This window comes from Camelus ferus, chromosome 11 (genome assembly GCF_009834535.1).
Source record: "Camelus ferus isolate YT-003-E chromosome 11, BCGSAC_Cfer_1.0, whole genome shotgun sequence".
Lineage (NCBI taxonomy): Eukaryota > Metazoa > Chordata > Mammalia > Artiodactyla > Camelidae > Camelus > Camelus ferus.
Window position 1 is genome coordinate 12,292,246 of NC_045706.1, and position 22,734 is coordinate 12,314,979.

The window sequence follows — 22,734 nt, forward strand, 5'->3', positions numbered from 1 at the left end:
ACCCTTTGCAGGATACTGGAAATTTTACTATATTTTTCTCTCTTTTCACTTGCTTCTTTCTCAAGAAGGGGACAGAAGCAGGAACCCAGGGGTCTTAGTAGAAAATGGGCCAGCTGCCAGCTGGGAACCAGCGACCGCCACAATTTCTTTCCTTTGGAAGAAAATCCTGGGAGACAAATCTGTAGGCTTCTTTGAGATCCTGGGGATGGAGCCCCCATTGCCCATCACTCTACCCCCTCCACCACCACCACCACTTTGCTTTATTTTTCTTCACAGCACTTATTATCCTGGACATGTCCTACATTTATTTGATTTCTCATTTATGGACTCTCTCCACCCACCCAAATGTAAGCTGCATCCAAGTAGAGATTTTGTCCTGTTTACTGCAGTTTCCTCAGTGGCCAGATCAGTGCCTGACACGTGGATGGAACACAAAGATATTTATTTTGGGTGGATGGATAGATGGATGGATGGGTGGGTGGGTGTGAGGATAACAGACATGGTTCCTGCCTTTATGGAGTTTTTGGTTTTGTGAAGGGGACTATGAATTAAAGAATCATTAAAACCATGTGAAATTGCAATTATGTCAAATTCTACAAAGAAGCTGTATCCTGCATCAGTGAAGAATTTCACAAAAAGCTTTGCCCTGATCTGGGGAAGGGAGGGTCCTACTCCAAGGAAGTGAAGTGAGGTAAGATCAGGCAGTGAGGAGGGACCCACTAGAAGATATAAACTATATGGTTTGAGTTGTGTAAACCTTCTACCCCATTTCTCCCTCTCTGCCTATGTCTCTCTGAGGAAGAGGTCACCAACAGAGCGTCAGGCTGCCCAGGAGGAAGGGGGCTGTTTCCTGGTGGCCGTGACTCCCAGAGAAGAGAGACAGGACCTTGTGGTTCCCGCTTCCTCCCATTAATAATGCAGCTATGATGCACCACAGTGGGGTCACTAAACAAGATTAGAAATAGAAATGATGGCTGTAAAAATATTTTCTAACACAAGCCAGTAAAAACTTGATGAATGTTTACTGATTTTATGATTAGTGGTCAATAATCCTCCCCAGAAAAAAAACAAAGTGACCTGTTCCACTGGAGCCAATTGAAATGCACTTGTCCACTCACTCAAAAACCATAACTACTGGGTATTTTCTATGTTCCATCACTGTGCTGGGTACAGTGAAGCCACAAAGATGAATCTGATGTGAGTCCTGCTTCCAGACATATGGTAATACAGTAAGGGAGATTTGTGGGCATCATGGGCAGAGCAGATAGTTCTACTTGAGGCAGAAAGAGAGTTCAGAGAGGGGTTCAGAAGAGGGCAAGGATACTTTAGCAGAGGGAATCCTGGAGGGCTTCTTGGAGGAGGTGAAGCAGAGCTTACCTACCTTGGTCCCCAAAGTAGCATCTTCCCTTGCCTTTCATAGTCTACACTTGGAGCTGCATCCTCAGTGCTGTGTGACCTCGTCTCCTAAGCTCTTCTCAAAACACAAACAGGGAGAAGGGATAGTAACGCAGCAGGCGAAGTCCTGTGTCACAGGCCCTCAGGTTGTCTCTGATACTAGTTCTGATTTCACCAAAAGCAGCAGGGCAGTTCTGTGCCAGCTGGCAGAGTCCTACCTCCAGGGCTAAGTGTCTCCACCTTTCCTGCTTTGGAGGCTTCTCCAAAGTCAGAGGATCCTACTGAGTCCACCTGCAGGTACCGTGCGAAGTGAACAGAAGTGATACGGGTCTCTTCCATTTCCTCCTCCAGAAAAAAAAAAAAAAGAAAAAGGCATATTTGGAAAAGGGCACAGGGACTCCAGAAGGGAAAGCCCTGGATGTCTTTAGGGTCTTCTCAGCCAGCCCCGCCTTATGGTTTTGTTGTCACTGAAGAATTTGGTCAGTTCAGCATCTTCACCGAGCTGACCAAGTCCAGCTCACCTTGCCTATGGCTTTAAGGACCTGAGGAAGAGCACATGGATGGGGGTGGAGGTGGGGGGAGGTGGTAACCCTGCCCTTGAGGAATTCCCAGACCTGATGGAGAAATAAAGCTTCTATAAATGCCAGCCCCAGGACCACTCAGAACCCTGTGACTCCTGTGAGTCAAAGGAAGGAGCTCCTATCACACTGGGGCCGTCCGAGGGGCCCCCCGAGGAGGCGGGGCTGAGGCTGAGCTTCACAGTTCTTCCTGAGAAAACACTCCTGGCTAGCTACAGGACTCAGCTCCACCTGGCTAAAGCGGGGAGCACAAGGGAAATTTTGGCTCTGTCATTGAAAAATCCCAGGGTAAGTCTGAATCGAGCTCTTCAAGCATCTACCTCTTCTCCTCAGCTCTGTTTAGCCTGTGACAAGAAGGCCTTCGGCTACAGTGGCCCCAGCTACTCCAGGGTGACATCCTTGTGGGCTCAAGTCCACCATAAAGGGAGAGCCCTGGCTGGAGCCCCAGGATTTGCGCTGACTGATGCCCCGCAGTGGAGGCCAGATGGACGTGAGGCTCTGATTGGCCGGGCCTGGTCACGTGCTCACCCCTGGGGCTTGGGGGTTGGAATCAACTCCCACCAAAACAAACCGCGTGAATGGAAAGCCCAGGAGCAAGGCTTGGCTTGGAGGCTGTGAGTGGAAGGGCGGAAACTAACTGCTCAGCAGGACCAAGCAAATGTTTGCCACAGAGAGTTGCAATTATTATTCTGCTCTTAAGAATGAGAAAGTCGGGGTCCAGAGACATTAAGCAACTTCCTCCAAATAGCAAGGAGAAGTGGGGAGAAACTTTCTGCATTGTTTAGCCATCACGGTCCAAATCGTACCCATGACGCTGGGCACCTGCCGCTGTGTCCTGAAAAACTATTTCTGTCTGCATTCTTGGGAAGACCGGTTCTAGGCCGGATGTTGTAACTCAGCAGGCTTCCGTCTGAATAACCATGCCATCTGCCTTGTGGGCTAAAGAAAGCTCCACATCCTTCTCCGTGAATAGAGCGCAGAGTCTTCCTCCCACCCCAGCACCCCCCCACCTCTATTTTTTTTTCTTTTTTACTCTTACTGGGTTGGAATTGAAACATTATTGTAGTGACTGTTAGTTTCAAGGAAAAATTGTAATTGCATCTCGATCCACTCACTGGTTTCAAGAGCACTTTAACCTTTAACTTTCTCAGTACAAAAAGAGGCTGGCTGTGCGGTGAATCTAACAAGACCATCATTTATCGTTGGCGGAGTTCATTAGTCAGTCGTAACAGTTTAATTATTAGCATTTTAATGCATAAGCATTTAACCAGACGGAACAACAAGCTTCGGGGAACAGAACAAGACTTCTTAAGCAAAGCTGCATTACACCCGCACAAGTGTTTGTATTGTGGCGTGTTATTAAAACGAGATGATTAAAATGAAAGAAACAAATAGGTCCACATATTTAGCCAACAAACCAGCGCTGGGCTTCACAGTGTTGAGAGCATGGGGGTTTATTTAAGCTTGAATTTTGAATTAAAAATTTTTTATTTTATTTTTTCCACTCTATGGACTAAAATGATATAAAGAGAAACCACTTTGATCCACTGATTCTGATGGATAGCTTTAATAAAAGAGAGAAGAACCCAAAAGAGAAAGCCTGCGAAGGGCCATGAGTGATTCTGGCTGCACAAAAGAATCAGATGGATTCAGTTTAAAGAATCTGCTCCATCCAGGCTGCATCTCCAGGGAATCTGACATTCTGATGGCCATTTTAACACACAGTCAGGACTGGGAACCGGCCTCTACCTCCATGAGACTAGGTGGATCACTTAACCACATTTGTCATATCACAGTAAGGCTTGTCCATGTGTACAGCTGCTCCATTCACAACAGCCAGAAAAGTAGAAACAATCCAAATGTCCATCCATGGATGAATGGATAAACAGATATGGTGTGTACATATGATGGAACATTATGCAGCCTTAAAAAGGAACGAAATCCTGATATATGCTACAACACAGATAGCCCTTCAAGACATTACACTCAGTGAAAAAGCCACAAAAGGACAAATATTGCATGATTCCATTTCCGTGGGTTCCTGGAACAGTCAAATCCACAGAGACAGAAAGTAGATTAGAGGTTATTAGGGTCTGGGGAGGGGGATGAATGGGGAGTTATTGTTTACTGAGTGTAGAGTTTTCGTTTCAGATAATGGAAAAGTTCTGGAGGTGGATAATGCTGATGGTCGCACAATGTTGTAAATGTGCGTAATGCCACTGCGTTGTACACTTTAAAATGATCAATTTTATATTATGTATATTTTACCAAAAGTAAAAAAAAATAAGCTTTACCATATTCACGTTGTAGAATCACTGCGTGTTATCAAATGAGATGGTGGAGAGAAGCCTTCTGTAAGCTTAAAACGATGCACGCATTTAAGGTGGTAGTCATATTCTTTAATTATTTGTTTTAATCATTTTGTTTTAATAAGAGGCTACAATATAAACAGCTGAGAAGGTTAATTAATAATGTCAAGCCTAAACGAGTGTAATTAATGTCACTCAGCAAAGGCCTTCACTAGACTCAAAACATATTTTCTCTTGGGGGTAATCGTGGCCTGATTTTTCTAAACAGTTTCTCCTTTGACTGGGAAGCAGGAACTATTAGAGAAGATGGGAAGAAATGGCAAGTCTTGCATTTTCCATCTGAGGCTAGATACATAGGCTAGATAGATATGCATAGCATGGTCTCACATGTGGTCCGTAGCCCCCCCCATCCTGGCCTCCTAGAAGACGAGGTCAGCAATGGCCCCGCCTGTGACTGACGCTGAAATGGACAAAGTGTAATAAATAACAATCATAAGAACCAGCATTTATTGACTCTTTCCTAAATGCCAGGCTTCTGATGGAAATAAGGTTGGGGGTGGCTGGAAGGATGGATGGGCAAAGAGGAGGCAGGAGGCTTCCTCCTGTGGCCAGGCAAGAACACTCAGAATCCCAAAGAACTTTCTATTAGTTCCTTACTTCTGATTCAAGCAATGTAATTCAGTCCAGAGAGCCTGTGGGTTGGTGGGGAGTTGAGTCTGACTCCTAGACCATGAAGATGTCACTGGCCCCTTAGTGAACAGAGAGAATGCCCCTCATTCCTCTCCCTCCTGCCCTCTTCCTCCTCTCCCATCATTGTTTTTGGTCCTTTTACACTCTTGCCTTCCCATCCCCACCCCTCATGTATCAAAGTTCCTGCAAAAAGAAAAGGGAAAAGTGGAAAATCCTCAGGATGCTTTGCCTCCGAGTTTACTGAAAAGTTAACCTGGAAAGAATAGTTCTTGTGCCTTTTTGGGCTAGAAGGGCTTATGACTCCTTCTCATCCTTGAGTTATAAGCTGTGAAATGTAGGAAATCCCCTCCTATTATTTACACGAAGACAGCCAGCCTCCCGGAAGTGCAGGGTTGGTGGGCAGGCGAAGGGGAACGCATCCTGCCATGTTGTATTTGTTTTGATACATTTAAATAGTGCCTTGTTGACTTATTTCCTAAAGAGTTTAATGCAGATTGCAAAATTGGGTACATCCTAACAAGACAAAATAATTCAATTAAGAAAGAAAATGGGGTGGATGTAGCTCAGGGATAGAAAAATACCACAACATGATATCATATGGACAAAGAAAGGGATTTGGATGGGGGTGAAGAATTTACAAACTGAGGACCCACAAGAAGAGGCTCAGTCTCACCACCTTTCCTCTCATTATACCACTGGGAAGCGTGCCAGGGCCTGGGCAAGACTGCTGAGCACACAGTGGGTCTGCATCCCAGGGGAGGGATGGCTTCTGTTGCTCTGCCTTCTTACTACATAAGCATGGGAATGGCCCCATACAGCTTGGGGACAAACAGGCTACTTAGATGACTGAGCTTACTGGAATTGCAGGGAAATGCCACTACCCAGCCCTTGGAGACCTCGGGGCCATCGCGTATTCTCCAGTATGCTATTGGCCTATTAACTATTGAAGTTCAGTTTCATAAAGTTGGACAATGAGTTTCTCACCTATGTCTGGAGTTAACATTTTTCATGACCGGTATTTGCAAAGATCAAAACCCACATCCCCAGCCTCCCAAAATTCCATCAGCTCTCAGTGGGCTGCACTGATGGAAAAGAAGCTGGTGTCAACATTCCATCTGTTGCCAACTCTGGAATGTGTGCTCATCCTCCTTCTTGAACACACACGAGCCCCGCACCCCAAAAGTGAGGTAGTTCCCATGGACACAGGAAGATCTGGCTCAGGAGACTGGAGAAGCTTCTCTGTCCTAAAAGAGGCTTAAAGAAACGGAAGACGTGATAACGTCTCAATGTCAGGCGAATTTTGTTATATTTGAATTCTAGACATAGTTTAGCACCATCTGTCCAGAAAACAGTGGGAGCAAAATCAATGCCCTCATCCTCTTATCCTATTTTTGTGTACAGTCTTTCACATCATATATGAAAATAAGATTTTCAGTGTGAAAATATTCCTGCTTTACAGGAAGTGTCCAGGTCCCAAGTGCGCTGGCTTCCCAAGGTTTGTCTGGACCACATAATCTATCTTCCAAAAGAAATACAATATTGTTTTTGGTTTTAAAGCTTCCAGGCCAGCCCACAGTGTCCTACTTAACCGATAATGTGGCTAAGCTGTGTGACTAACTCAATCACAAAACTTACTGCCAAGTGTTCACTGCATTTTGCACATTTGCACACACTGAAATCTCCACCCTCGAGCAGATCACCCAATAGAAAGATTCTGTGCCCTCACAGCAAACAGGTCAATGCTGGAGGAAGACATCTGTCAAGGTGTCAGGGTCCCCAGACCCCCGTGGTTTTAGAGAGGAGCTGGAGTTCTGGCCACTGTTATTTGGGGTCTTCAATCACTTGATGATGGGAAAGGATTTCAAATTGTGCTTGTGATCCCAGACACAGCTAATATTTTCAGGTTCAAGACAGCATCCTATCCCATGCATTGCCCACATGGGCATGTATACGTGTGATGCATTCATACACATTCAATGTAGAAAGGATAAAAAAAATTGCATAGCTAGAGAAACCACACCAGCCATTCAGCACTTTTGTACACAGGAGTCCTTTACTTTGCCCTCTCCTTAACTGCCACTTATTTTTGAATCTTAGCCTAAACCATCACTTCCTTAGGGAATCTTTCCAGAAGACCCCAGGTACCAATTGCCAAGACTAGGTTAAATTTCTTTCTTGTAAGATCCTGCTCTTCATCTGTACAACATGCACCATCCGTGTAATCACGTGTTCAATACTCCCTGTTAGAGTATAAGAGCATGGAACAGAAATGGCTTCTAGAGAGTTCTTCTAGAGAGTTCTATCTTCCGGACCTAGGGGATGGTCTGGCAAATAGTATGTACACAGGAAAGATGTATAGAATAACAGACCCTATCTTGGTTCCCATTTCTGAGCATCTCTGTCAGAATGCACAGATGGAGAAAGAAACTAGAAGAGGAAAGCTTCTGAAGTGCAAAAAGAGAGGACCACTCTGAGGAATCAGAGAAAATACTCTCATAAGAAACAGGTACTGCAAGAAGCAGGAGAAAATTTTAAGAATTATCTAATCTATACTCTCAATATTGTATCAAGAGCGAGTGATAATTTAAAAAGAACACGAGAGATCAGGAAATTCTATTAAATGATGTAAAGTGCAGTTCCTGAATTGAAAGCCACAAGTAGTAGCGTTTGAATATTTTTTAAATTTTAAGTCAATAGAATACAAAATAAGGTCAAGAAATTTTCCCAGAATAAAGAGATGAACATTTTAAAAGGAAAGAATTTTTAAATGATTCAATAGATTCAATTATCACTTATCAGGACTGTCAATGTAGATAGCCAAAGAGACAGAAGATACAGCAATCTAACAAGCAATGGAAGAAAATCTTATAAAACTGAAGAAACAGAAGGAGAAGAGATAAGTCTTGAGATACAAAGGGCTACCTGGAGAGCAGGCAATATTAATTAATATAGCCAACATATAGAAATATTCTGGTACTTATGTTCTAGTCTTAGGTTAGGGAAAATTCTATGACCTCACCCAAGAAACATAAACCTGTCTGGCTTCAAAATGCTCCTCAGCAATCCAAAGCAAAAAGATTGCACAGCACTGCCATTGAGGTTTGTTTCCCCCTTGGGAAAAGAAAAAGTAAGAAATAATGTACAAAATTTAAAGTACATAAATCCTAAGTATACAGCTCGATGAATTTTCAAAAAGGAAACACTCATATAATAAGCACCTAGTTAAGATCAGAACATGACCGTCAGCTCAGCGCGCCATCATGCACTGACAGCCACTCCAGATCCCAAAGGGTAATTGGTCTCCTGACTTCTAAGACCATAGGTTAGTTTAGGCTTTTTAGAATTTTGTATGTATCAGTGGAATCATTCAGTGTGTAGTCTTTTGGGTCTGGCTTTTTTGGTTGACTATTATGTTTTTGCTTGTAATTGTGGTTTGTTCACTCTCATTGCCATATGATACTCCATTGCATGAATATCCTGCAATTCATCCATTCAACTGCTGGGTGGACTTCTCATTAACGAATGTTAATTGTCTTTTGGTGAATATATGTATGCATTTCAGCTGGGTATGTACCTACAAGTAGAATTGTTGCATTATAGGTAGGCATATGTTTAAATTAAATGGAAATGGCCAAACTGTTTTCTAAAGTGACTGGCCAGTTAATATTCCTGTCAGCAGTAGATGAGTGTTCTGGTTGTGCCACGTCCTTCCAACCCTTGATATGCCTGCGTTAATTTTAGTCATTCTTGCAAGTATATAATGGTATCACATTGTGGTTTTAATTTGTGTTTCCCCTATGACTAATATAGTTTAGAATCTTTTTATATGTTCACTGGCCATTTTAATATCCACTTTTTGAAATGTCTGTTCAAGTCTTTTACATAGTCTACTCCTTTTCGTAATTACTCTCATAACGTCTTGATATCTAGTAGTATGAGTCCTTCACTTTTGCATTTCTTTTTCAGGATTGCCTTGGCTTTTCTTGGCCTTTGAATTTCCATATCAATTTTAGAAATCAGCTTGTTGATTCCACGGGGGGGGGAGTTTTCTACAATTTCTTTGGGATGTCATTTAATCTATAGATGAACTTTAGGAGAATCAACATCTTTACAATATAGAGTGTTTCAATCCATGAACATAGTATATCTTTCTATTTACTTAGGTCTTCTTTATTTAAATAATGTGTTGTAGTTTTCAGAGAAGAGATCTTGCACATCTTTTTTAAGGTTTATTCCAAGGTACATGATGTTTTTTTGATGTGGCATTACCACAAGAATAAACAAATAGATCAATGGAGGTTGTATTCTATTCTGGAGTGTTAAAAAAAATTTTACATCTTCATCTAGGTGTTTACACAGATGTGTATGTACAATTGTCAAAACTAATCTATCTGTACTCTTAATGTATTTTATTCATTTTCTTTATGTTGCTTTACAAATTAAACTGGTATGAAAAATAAAAATATACAAAAGATACAGAAGATAATGCATAAAATAATAGATCTAAGTTATAATCAAGTATGATAATTTTTGACAAATTAACAAAGTTTTTCTCTTTTTGATGATATTACCAGTATCATAACCCTAAGGGTATAAGGAAGCAGGTAATTTTATGTAATACTAGTGGCAGTAGAAATCAGTATAGACTTACTGGAGGGCAAGTTAACAAAAGACCTGAAAATGTACATGTAAGTCCACTAGAAATTTCATGTCCAGAAATTTATTTTAAAAAACTTATCATAGATATAGCATAAATTCAGCTATTAAGAAGTTCACTGCAAAATTGCCTATGATAATAAAATACTGAAATCAATCTAATAACAGGGAATTAATAAACTATGATATACAACAATGAAATAATATCAACTATTAAAACTTATGACATATAAGAAAAGTTAATGATGTTAGAAGGATTCTATATGCAATATTTGTCAAAAGAAAGCAGTCAACAATAGTGATCATTCAAGAAGTTTCCCATTTAAATTTATATATCTCATTACCAGAAAAAAGATTTGTGACTACGTGAGGTGATTAAACTCATTGTGATAATCATGTCACAATATATACTATATCAAATCATTATATTATACACCTTAAATTTATACAATTTTGTGTATAAATTAGATCTCAATAAAACTGGAAAGAAAAATTTATATATATTACATACAAAATGTTATATATATATAATTGAAAAAAGAAAGATGTATACAACTAAATGTCAACAGTGACTATCTCTGTGACTTGGGTCATAGTTAATATACTTATTTCTTCTTGTGCCTTCACTTCTAAGTATTTAACAATGCACACTCATTAATTACTTTTGTACTAATAAATGCAGTCTTCTAAGAAATTATAAGGGAAGAAAAGTATGTTAAAGCATATTCTAATTTATTTGAAAATCTCAATGAATAAAACTGTTTTCTTGCCAAAAAATAGAAATTAACCAAAGAAAAATTGTATTTCTATACATAGAAAAACACCAATATTTTATTGGGCTTGTGGGTGATTTATTTAATTTTATTTAGTTATAGTCAGTTTACAATGTTGTGTCAATTTCCAGTGTAGAGCATAATTTTTCAGTTATACATGAACATACATATATTCATTGTCACATTCTTTTTCTCTGTGAGCTACCACAAGATCTTGTATATATTTCCCTGTGCTATACAGTATAATCTTGTTTATCTATTCTGTATATATCTGTCAGTATCTACAAATTTTGAACTCCCAGTCTGTCCCCTTCAACCCCCCTCCCCTCTGGCAACTACAAGTTTGTATTCCATGAGTATGAATCTGTTTCTGCTTTGTATTTGTGTTCATTTGTCTTTTTCCTTTCTTTTTTTTTTTTTCTTTTCTTTCTTTTTAGATTCCATATATAAGCGATCTCATATGGTATTTTTCTTTCTCTTTCTGGCTTACTTCACTTAGAATGACATTCTCCAAGGACATCCATGTTGATGCAAATGGTGTTATGTTGTCATTTTTATGGCTGAATAGTATTCCATTGTATAAATATACCACCTCTTCTTTATCCAGTCATCTGTTGATGGACATTTAGGCTGTTTCCATGTCTTGGGTATTGTAAATAGCTGCTATGAACATTGGGGTGCAGGTGTCTTTTTGAAGAAGGGTGCCTTCTGGATTTATACCCAGGAGTGGGATTCCTGGGTCATAGGGTAAGTCTATTCCTAGTCTTTTGAGGGATCTCCATACTGTTTTCCACAATGGCTGCACCAAACTGCATTGTGGGTGATTTCTCTTCCTCCTTAACATCCACCTTTAATTTTCAAGCTTTCTCTGGTAAATATATACTAATTTTATAATCAGAAAAAAAGCCATGGAAACTGAAAACAAAACAAGGACACAGCTATAGTTTCCTGCACCTCTGGAATTGGAGCTTTGTGTGATATTATAGACAACGTGCAGCGCTCTGGACACAAATACAGAATCACCATCTTTACCCAGACAAACTCAGTCCCAGTGCCCACACACCCCACCAGCAGCTTTTACTTTTATTCCCACATGTAACTTCCCATTGAGACAGGCATTGTTCTTCGGATTTTTTCAGGTAAGGAAACTCAACCAAGACAGGATGGCCACTTACTGAAAGAGGCCCAGGTAACATAAAGGGGAGGAGGGATTCGAACCCGGTCAGCCCAGTTTCAAAGCCATGTTTTTTTGGTTTTTTGGTTTTTTGTTTTACTATGTGAGTCCTTATTATCATATCCCAAGCAAGACCACCAAATTTGTTATAAACCTTTAAGCCACAGTGCAGAGGGCCTCCTGTGAGATAAATACAATCTGTTTGGAATGTACCAGCTTTATTGAAAAACATTACTAAAATCAAAGCATTTTGCACTACTTTATTCATTATTTTTATGGTACTCCAGGATTTTTGTGGGATTTGTTTTTCATTTCACTTCTGTAAGCCTGCCAATGCTTTAAAGCAGTATTTCAATTGAAGAGAAAAAAACAGTTTTGGATTTTTTTTAAGCAAAATCTCAACAATGTTTTCCATCCTTTTTTCATACAGGTTTGGGAAATTCTTCCCTCCTGCTCCTCCCTACCGCATGTCCCTCCTCCCCAGATCCCACAAAGTACAAATTTAATACCGAAGCTACTGTTTAAACGGCCCCAAATATTCAAAAGAAAGTAAATTTGTGGTTGCAGAGTTTTGAAATGTTAATTATGTCACTGGCTGTTCCACCTGAGAAGTCACAAATCATTCTGATACAAAGGCCATAAAAGCACACGCTCTATATTCCCCGAGCAGTCGGGGACTCTGTGGTCTTACAAGGTGCTGAAGGGCTGCAGGGAGTTGCTTCCAGGACCTGCAAAGCCTTGCGGGATCTCTGAACCGAGAACAGACTGCTGGACTCATTCATTCACTGAGTAACACACACCTGTGTTTTCAACAGGTGCCAGATCCTGCTGGCCCTCGAGAAGCTTACAATCCAGGTGTGGTTTAAAGCAGGTAGATTTTAGAAAGTGAATTCCATTCTGCTTGTGTCCAGCAATCCTGTAATACTGTGGTTTCAAACGGTGCTCCCTGGAAGTCTGGGGATGCCTCTGAGGTGCCCTGGGGTCTGTAAGAGGGAGGGGAGAGGGGTGGAATTCTTGGCCCATAACCCCACCCCTCACTTCAACCGCAAGAGCTCTGCTGTGATGTGTTGCGTGTTCTTGGACTCCCCATCAGTTTTATTTTGGACAAAAGACAACGTAGCTTTAAAAAGAAAGTTTGAAAAGAATCCCTGCTTCACAGCATTGAGACACAGCGGAACAGAGAAGAGAGGGCTGCACTGCTCATTAGAACATTGAAAGAGTGAAAGCATTTTCAATCTACAAGTGCCCAGAACGACCCTTCTCAGTGTAGACTCCTCTTTTAACAGCTGAGGAAATTACGGACCAGAGCAAGGGAAGAGAGCCAAGCTCAGGCCACAGAGACATTCAACAAATGCCGTGGCAAAAATTAGGAAGTGTCCATGCAGTTTGTCCATCCCAGAAAACTCAGACACAGGGTTTCAGTAAGCAAATCACACTTACAAAATGCATTTATTTACTTAAATCCTGCTTCTTTTCAAAACACCAAAATGAGTAGAAGTATCAACTGAGAGTTAATATCATGATTGCATGTTGAAATTAACCTTGAGCTTCCTGCCACTCAAGGTAAAAAGAGAAATCCACTCTGTTCCATAGTTCTTACTGATGAGGAAATCAATTCTTTTTAAGGGAGATGATTTCATGAAGAAATGTCCTTATATAAACTTACAGAGGACAAAAGTTGTGTTCTTTTTCTGATGGAATATACCAGTAAATCCAAAGGTGCTACTTCCCCGTCTAGACTGACTCGTTCGGTCAGTTTCCATGTTAATGGGTGAACTCACCCACTGGACCCTTCCTCTGACATTATAAATGAAATCACAGGTTTTATAAGTTGAGAAATCAAAATTTTCTCTTTTCTCATTTCTCAGAGTTACATCTATTATCCCAAAGTTTGCGTTCTGTATGACTTGTATCTACAAGTAAAAGGTACAAACTCAGAAGAAAAAAGCAAAGGGAAAAAGAATAAAAATGTTTGTTGTTTGGGGGCACTGATTACTCTGCACGCCATCTCATGATATTATCTCATACTACTGATTTCTGCTCTGTGTCACTCACTTCCTGTCCTCAGTGAAACCCACACTGTATCTCCGTGCATCCTGATTACATCACAACCCTTTAAAGTGGCTCCCGGTATCACGGATGCAGAAAAAACAAGGTCTAACAAGGCTCAGAAGGTAGCCCTGGATACAAGGATCTTTGGTCAAAGACCCCAGCCATCTGCTGTGAGCCGGGCACTGATCAAAGCAGTCCCAACTCACAGATCAAGCCCCTGCCTTCGGTGACCTCAGTCATGTGGCCAGAGACAGCCAGTGATCAATAAGCAAAAAAGAACAATAAGCAAACACAAACAAACAAGAAAATTGCAGACTGTGTCTCAAGCTGAGAAGGAAACAAACTAGAGGAAGCAATGGAAAGTAACAGGAAGTGGGAGGAGCAGGCAGGGTGCTCTCCATGGGTGATCAGGGAAGACCTCTCTGAGGAGGTGACCTTTAAGCTGAACCTGGAAGATCAGAAGCAACCAGTGAGCCGAGGGCCACGTGGGGCCAGCAGGGCCTGGATCTGCGCCAGGCGGTTCAGGAGGTCTGGGGCTGCCTGCTGTCTATTTCTCTGACAGCCCTTCAAGGTAGGCATTGTCCTCCATGGTGCAGACACATACACTGGGGCTCAGAGAGGTTGAGTGACTTGACCAAGACCACACAGCCAATAGTAGTGAAGCAGGGTTTTAGTCCAGGCCTGTCGGGCCCAAAGCTCTGCTCTTTGCATCCACCTCATGTGCCTTGACCCAACTACCATTGCCGGCAACTCGATTTACAGTGGGTCAGTTAGTTAACAAGCTAGTTGTATGTCTATACACTTTTATTCACACTCAGCCTTATTCCAAAGAGAGTTTGAACCTCCAGATTCTCTGTACTTGCTAGAGTTGCCTTCACCCAGTGGCCTTCACTCCACCTGGATTAGTGGTGCAAAAAGCCACGACGATGTCTCCCTGGAGTGCAAGTTCAGGCTTTTTAAGAAATTCTCCCAGACAAAGGTGCCCAACAAGATGTTTAGGAGCCATCTCGCCCTCCACTGGGAGCCGTGGTCCTCCCTACAGCAGGAGCTTCACAACACGTGTTCCCCCAGGGCGCTGTCATTCAACCTTCAAAAGGTCCTAAACACACCTGGAAACACAAGCCTCCCTTTTCCAGGCCCCAAGCTGAACAGACAAACAGAAGCCCTCCCACTCCTCTGGTGACGTGGCCAACGTCCCTGGGGAGTCAAGCAGGGACTGTGTACTCTGCCCCTCCTCCTGTCTCTGATGCCATCATTGTGAACATGGATGTCATCGTGGAAGCGCCCCTCCCCGCCTCCCAGCCCCGACCTGAGCTGCCTGAAGTGAAAGCGGTCCAGAGTGGCAGGATGGCAGGAAAACTCGAAACTTGTGGTGCATTCCCAAACCTGCTGGTTGATGAAATCCATTGCAATGACCTTGGTGCAGTGCAGGGAGATGGGTCACTCCCTGAATTGCTGAGTCCACCAAAAATAGGTATGTTACATCACCGCCACGCAGGACCTGACTTACTCAACCAGGTGTGCAATTTGGGGGCTTTTCTAAGTAATCTGCCAGCTGAAAAAAGAGGCTGCCATTCAGGGAGCATTTATTAGCCAAGAATAACAGCTTTCCAGGCAAGGGGAACTCTTCTCGGCCCCTGATCACATTAATTCAGTAATTCTCACAAGAGCTCTGCCGAGGTGGGACATGGGTATTATCGCCATCACTATTTTACAGAAAAGAAACCAAGGCACAGAGCACCTGTATCACTTGTCCGAGGTCCCCAGCTAGAAAGGAGCAAGGACTGCATTCAAGCTCCTCACTGCTTACTGCGCTGCGTCTCGTCCAGTGAGATGGCTGGGCAAAGTCATGTGAGGAGGTTTCCAGCCTGTTCCTTGTGCAAAAGTCAGAACCTCGTATCCAGCAGTCATTATGAACAGACAAGGAAAGATGGAAATGGTGGAGATGACAATGGCAGGTGGTTTTCAAATTCCAGTTTCACTTTTATGCCTGCAAAAACCATGCACTGCAACAACAAGAAGAAAAGTGGCGGCTGGATGTGGGAACCAGAGATCAGACATGATGTTAAAAGTCTGCAGTCATGGGGCTTGAGCTAGTACCTGCCCCGACAGGTCCACCCCCCGCCTCTGACAGCCCTGTCATTTGCAGGGTGGCGGGTCAGTTCCCCAGACCCTCAGGTGACTCAGAGCCACATCTGCTAGGTGACCTTCCAGGAGACGGCACTGCGTCCGCGGGCACTGCCAGGACCTCTGCCCCCTGGGTTCCCAAACACCCAGCTCCCAAAGGGAAAGCCTCCCCAGGCAGCCGTTGTTATTTCTGGCGGGGAGGGGTAAGTTCAGTGAGGAGCTCTGGATTAAAGACGAAGTGGCTTTTCTCCAGAAAGGCAGTTATAAGAGATGGCATTTTCATGGTGGAAATTGGTTACCCCTTGCAGCGACACAGCATTCTGTTGCCTGTTAGCTCTGAGGGAGATTGAGAGGGAGAGAAAAGTGGAGAGACACACAGGCTCCCGCCTCACCCCCCACCCCCACCCCCACCCCAGGCAATCAGGAGGCTGCAGACCCCTGGGCTCTGTCATTGCCCCGCTCACTGACTTCAGCAGCGGGAGGAAAGAGGCCACCCGTTCCCCAGGGGACGCACACCTGGACACGAGTGGACGTCAGCCTAGAGACCACGTGGAACACCAGAGACTTTCGGTGCACGTGCTCCGAAGGGACCTTCGGAGATGATCCAGCTCAGCGCTGCCCAGTGGAAATGGAATGTAAGCCACACGTCATTTTACATTTCCTAACAGCCATGGTAAAAACTTAAATACATAAGTAAAAAGGAACAGGTGAAATTAATTTTAATACATGAGTTAACCTAATGTATGGAGGATATCATCACCTCAACACGCAATCAATATAAAAATTATTGTGATATTTTACGTCCTTTCTTTATATGCTGTTTATGTGCATTTTACGCTCATAGTACATCTGAATTTGGACTCAGCCACATTTCAAATATTTAATAGCCACATGTGGCCAGTGGCCACCACGTAAGAGTGTGGTTGTTGGCAGCATCACTATCACCAGGAGCTCATTAGAAACGCAGAACTCAGGCCCCACCCAGAACCTATGGAAATCAGAATTCAAATGGTAGCACTCACCCTAGGTAATTCGTTAGCAGGAGAAACTCTGAGAAGCCAGTTGCCTCCCCTTAAATACTTTGAGTGGCCGGGGACTCCCTAGCCCATCCCTAAGGAAGCCCATGCCATCTTTAACTGGTCCTAATTATTAGGAAAGCATTTAACCTTCTTTTATTGAGGACTCTGGGAGCTGGACACTGTGCAAAGTGTATCACACAAGTTATCTCATTTAAGCTCAGTACTCCCCTATGAGATAGGGGATAATTTTGGCTCCTTTTTTATAGATGAAAGATCAGAGGTCCCACAAACCTAGATAACTTACCCCAAATCCCATGGCTAGGCAGTCACCTCAGGGTCTGCTTTCTTACCCACTCGCTACAGCAGGGCGTCCCCGTACCTTTGGTCTGCTGGCGCCACCTGCACCCTGCCCAGAGGCAACCCAGAGCCCAGGAGACTTTCCCGCATATTTTTAGTAAAGAAAGTTGTTGTCGGTACTTGACAGAGGTAGTCTTCAGTACCATGGCTTCATATGTCTGTGGATTTCATTTATTACTGACTTCATTTCTTTTCATTTAATATTTCATTTGTTGCTTGAATAAACTCTGTTGTTACCTGCCTTCTCCACATTTCCTTTCTTCATCAAAGTTTAGAATAAGCATAGAAATGGGCAACTAAGCAAATAGGCAGAAATTAATAAAAGCCATATGATGTCATTAGATAGCTCAAAGGTTCCTGGTTTCCAATTAAATTAGGTTCATGGTTAGAGAAATTAGGTAAGGTACACATATGACGTGAGGGACCCCAATTATATAAGGTTCACAGATAGGTACCGCACTGACGAAGATACTGAACTTGTCACAAAATGTCATGAGGTAGCGAGCATGATGGAAGTGAGATCAGATGCGGAGAAAAAGTAAAGAGCAGTGAGCAAGCGGTGAAGGAGTTTTACTCTTTAAGTGTTATGAGGCCATAAACCCCCCAAAACCGGAAGTAGTTGCTTTCCATCCGTACTTCTACTTATGACCCAGAATTGACAACTGTACGGTGGAGGATTTGGACATTGATGTAGAACTCATGCTATTGTTTTGGAAATAAACTATATTCTCAATTCAAAAACAAAATCATTTGTCATGAATAATAACGGAAATCATTGGAAGAGACATCACAATTTTGGGTAAGGAATTTTACACTTTTCATTTATTTTTTTAAATTTTTCTGGTGGGGGGAGGTAACTAGGTTTACTTGTTTATTTATTCTTAAAGGAGTTACTGGGGATTGAACCCAGGACCTCATGCATACTAAACATGTGCTCTACCACTTGAGCTATACCCTCCGCTCTAGGAATTTTACACTTTTTAAATGACTACCATATTCTTCAACTTTCCAGGAAGTCGAGAATCACTATATTGAGAAACAGTAGGAAATGGTAGTAGGAGAAGGGAGGGAATGAATAAAACAAGGAAGGGTGAATCTGAATCAAAGGATACCAAGGGGCACCAACTAGACGCCCTACACATCAAATCTACATAAATAAAATACCTTTCTGCTTGTCTGTTTCCACAACACCTAAAATGCCTGCACTGATTTTAGGAAGTATCTTCGGGGTAGTCACACAAGACAGCTACACACAGTGTACACAACATTTGCCTGGGGGGGTGACGAGGGATCTGGGAGAAAAAGACAGTCGTCCCCCTGAGCCGCTGATAGTAATGGGACTTTTACACCATGAGTTGATTAAGAAATGTCAAACATATCAAGATGCCAAAAGCAGAAAAAGCAGATAGTAGTTTTAAACATGAGTCCTGATTTAAAGCCCTAACAGCAGGCAATCTGAATTGCAGCCCATGATTTATGATCTGGATCCTCTGACACGGGCATTTCCATATGGCTGCAGGCACTGGTTGATTTAAAGATGGTTAATGATCGTCCGGCACAGTCCGGGGACTACAGCGAGCAGTGAAATACACCCCAAACACCGTCGCTGGGGCCTTCGGAAGCAGTCCACGCTCCCTGGTCATCATCCTTCCTTTCGTTTGTCAAACACTCAGCGTCCACGTAAGGTGTCCTTCTGCAGGACACAGGCCAGGTTCTCCAGAATAAATGAGATTCCAGTGGGCAGGAAACCACGATGGTTAACGTGCAACGGATTCCCTGGGACGGAATCAACCTCTGTCTTTGCTGCATCCTCTAGGCTGAGGACAAGCCTTAGTTCCCCTACAAATCTGTCAGCTGACCTCAGTCCCAGGGCTGAACTTCTCCATTTAGAGCAGAAATAACCACAACAGCTAACATTTATTGGAGCTTTATTTTGTCCCAGACATCATACTAAACACTCTACTGACATCACCCCGTGGAACACCCCTCCAGCATGATGAGATTGTGACCATTTCTATCTTACACACAAGGAAGCCAAGCTGCCAGATGGATGCCAGTACCACATCCAATGCCTGCTGCCAGTAGGTGGCAGGACCAGGATTCGAACGCAGATCAGCAGGCCTCCTTGTTTGCAATCATCTGACTCTAATGCTTCATTCTTATTTTCATTCTGGGCATCTAGAGGCTCACAGTAACCCAAAATGCTCCTTCTCAAGGGAGAAAGAAAAGAATGGTTCTTCTGGAGCAGGGATCGCCTCTTCTGACATGCCTCTGAGGGCAGCTTCATTCTAAGACCATCAACTGGCTCATTCCAAAGTTTGAAAGTCATTTTGGGGGCTGGGGCCCCACACCAGGCACCAGAGATGGAACAATAATTCGTGGTTCCAGCTCTCCAGGAGTCACAGGCTGGTCTGGGGGGAGGCGGGGGTGGAGGTGGGGAGAGAATTACAATAATGTCAATGCAACGTGGCGTTGAAACAGCCTTCTGCTCAACACCACCGAGCTATCATCACCAAGCTGGCACTGAGCAGGGTAGGGACCTTGCAGACCCTGCCCTCCAGCAGCTTACAATCTGCCGGCCCCCAAACAGCCTAGATGCTGGACAGTCCACACTTGGGCCCAAAGGCAGGGTCAAGACCAAATGTATTGGAGGCGTGCAGAGGGGGTGAGATCACTGTGAGTTGAGGTCATTGCCACTCTCCAGAAGAGATGAAAGCAAAAACAGCCCTGACAGATGCCCTGAGTGTCCCTGTCATTTCTAAGTGTCTCCCTGGAGACTGTTATTTAGGAGAGCTGGAATGGTAGTGCCTGCCATGGCCACATCTGTACAGCAGCCGTCAGCCAAGGATTTCCTGTGGCTGCCTTTAAGTCTCCACTGTTCCACGTTGGTTAGAAAACCTCAGGAGGAGATCATCTCAGTCAATGACACACGAGGCTGGACCCCAGTTAGTGGCCCCAGGGATTGCTGAGGTTCAGTGAGGTCAAATAAGCTTCTTGAACTTGGCTCTGACTTTGAATAAGGTGTATGAGCTGCTTTAACACTCCGAAAGGGTAACTTCTGGTGCAAACAGCCTGGAGCTCCTTCTCCAGGAGAGCCACCAGGGGCACACCCTCTTCTCAGAGCCCTGACCAAGGCTCTGGGGAGTTCTCCCATGCCTTCACTGAACCAATTTTCCAAAGTGCTCTGTAATTAATGCCTCCCAGAAGAGATCCTCTTCTTGTCACTGAGAAGAGAAAAATAAAAGCGTTCCTGCAATTGTTTTATACCTTGGGCAGAGCAGATTCATTTTTCACCTGTTCCAATAAAGTTCCATGATGTGGATAATAATGGAGGCCAGCATTTTACAGGACAGCCTGTCAAAGGCCCTTCAAACACGACTCACTTTTAAAGTGCAGAAGTAGGGTCGACATAGTTTGCAGGAGACATCATTATTGCTATTTATTAATAGAACGGTTTGGGTTTTTTTTTTCCTATGGAATTTCTGCAAGAGAATAGCCAGTTTAGCCTTTGTCGTATCTGCATGGAACCCCTTAAGTATAATCTGTTTCTACACAATGCACAAATTCACTCATTCACCCACCAAATGTTTGTTGGGCACCTGCTAAATGCAAGACACTCAGGCAGATGCTGGAGAAAACTGACAATGTCCCTGCTCTCATGGAGCTTGCATTGCTGTGGGGGAAACAGACACAACGAAAGTAATGAGATATATCCGTTAAGTATATTATAATTTTTTGGGGTTTTTTTATTTCATTTTTTATTGAAGTGTAGATGATTTATAATGTCAGGTGTACAGCAGAGAGATTCAGTTATACATATACATACATATATATTTTCTTTTCAGATTCTTTTTTTAACTTTATGTTTTTTAAATTTATTATTATATTATTTAATTATTTTATTTTGGTGGGGGGAGGTAACTAGATTTATTTATTTTTAGAGGAGGTACTGGGGATTGAACCCAGGACCTTATGCATGCTAAGCAAGCGCTCTGCCACTTGAGCTATACCCTCCCCCCTCAGATTTTTTTGCTATATGTTTATTGCAAGAAATTGAATACAGTCCCCTGTGCTAATTTGTGATAGATGTTGTATAAAAAATAGAAACAAGCAGTGACTGACATTAAGGGAAATGTGTATTATGGGCCTAGGCTCAAGAAGGACCTCTCTATGAAGGGAACGTTTATACTGCATCCAGAAAGGAGCCAGCCTTGCAAAGCGCAGGGACTCCTTCGGGTTTGTGCAAATGTCCTGGGGCAGGATGGCAGACTGCTGAATTGGAGTAGCTAAGAGGGAAGCCGTGAGGCTGCAGTACAATGAACGAGAAGGAAGGGACTGGAAGAGTGAGTGGGGCCCAAGACAGGTGCTTCATGCCCTGAAGGTGGCCTGTTTTCTCCGATCTTCTGCCCGGCTTCACTTAGCAACTTAACACAACAGACTAGTTCCTGACTCCTCCTCCTCTCCCCTACTTAGCACTCCAGGAGCACAATCCTGAGGCTTAAAAGGAAAAGCCAACACACTCTGGCCACCGTCTGCTTTGTTCCAGCAGTCTCCACAGTGATGAAGCAGCAGGCTCCGTGAAGTGAGCGTGGGTGACTGGTCCCCCAGCACACGTGTTCTCCCACCCCATCGAGTCGGCCCGGGCTGGCTGCACTCAGTAGGCTGCCACGGTCATTGATAATAATTGTTGCATTAATTGGTGCTGTCCGGACCAGACAGAACGTAAAAGATCCCACTGTGTCCAATAATTAATGTTTTTCCCTCACTGCAACGCCATTAATAAGGGGCTCTTCCAAGAAACGAGTAATTGGCTGGTTGGGCGTCATTAGGGTATTTATAGATAAGCTTTGGTCCGGAGACGTAGAGGAAAGCTGATTATGTTTATTTAGACTCTATTATCTATCGCTAATGTGTTATCCTGCGTTCTGATCGTCCCCATTCTCTGGGTCCTAATGATACAGGGCACACTCGCAATGGGATTTCATGACCTGCAACACATCTTTTTCTCCATTGCAGGGAAGAGAGGGGGGCGAGGGGGAGGCTGTTCACAGGTCCCCCTTGCTCCCACTCATCTGCCGTGAACCTTCCCTTTCTGCTGAGAAATTCAGAGCCGGGCTCTCAGAAGTACCAGAAAGACAGTTTCTCCTAATTAAACCTCAGAGGAGTGGAAGTTTCTTGGGTTTGTGATTATCTGAAGGGTTTTTGAAAATGTAAATCTGGTTGTGGAAACATTGCTTTGAAATAGAGAGGGAGGAAGAGGCAGCTTGGCTTTGAGATGCTCTCTCGGTGGTAACAAGCCACGTGACCTCAGTGACCGAGAGAACCCGGCAGAAATACACACCTTACTAGACAAGGAGAGACGTGCTTACAAGTGCTCCCTGGACCCTGGGATGTGGACACGGGGGCACGTGGGGCTGGCTTGTCTCCCAGAAGCCTTTGATCCGTTTGTTCTTGGCTAGAATTTTCAGAAGAGATTTCTTAGGTTTCTTAAAAAAGTGCAGATATGTACAACAGTGTGAATAGACTTAATGCCACTGGATTATACAGTTAAACATGATTAAAATGATATATTTTATGTTTTGCATATTTTACCACAATAAAAAA

General features: G+C 43.3%; 1 long non-coding RNA gene across 2 annotated transcripts in view; it reads right to left on the reverse strand.

Annotated features, from left to right (window-relative positions):
- Window positions 1-11,148: 11,148 nt before the first annotated feature.
- Window positions 11,149-22,734, reverse strand: part of LOC106729427 — a 31,417-nt gene continuing 19,831 nt past the window's right edge. Inside the window, exons 3-4 of one of the 2 annotated variants that reach the window (XR_004323775.1) lie at window positions 16,271-16,369; window positions 11,149-15,633 (exon numbers count right to left, since the gene is read on the reverse strand). This is a non-coding gene — a long non-coding RNA (uncharacterized LOC106729427). Of the gene's footprint in view, window positions 15,634-16,270; window positions 16,370-18,027; window positions 20,355-22,734 lie in introns of those variants that run through there. The other variant, XR_001365833.2, reaches the window with a different exon arrangement.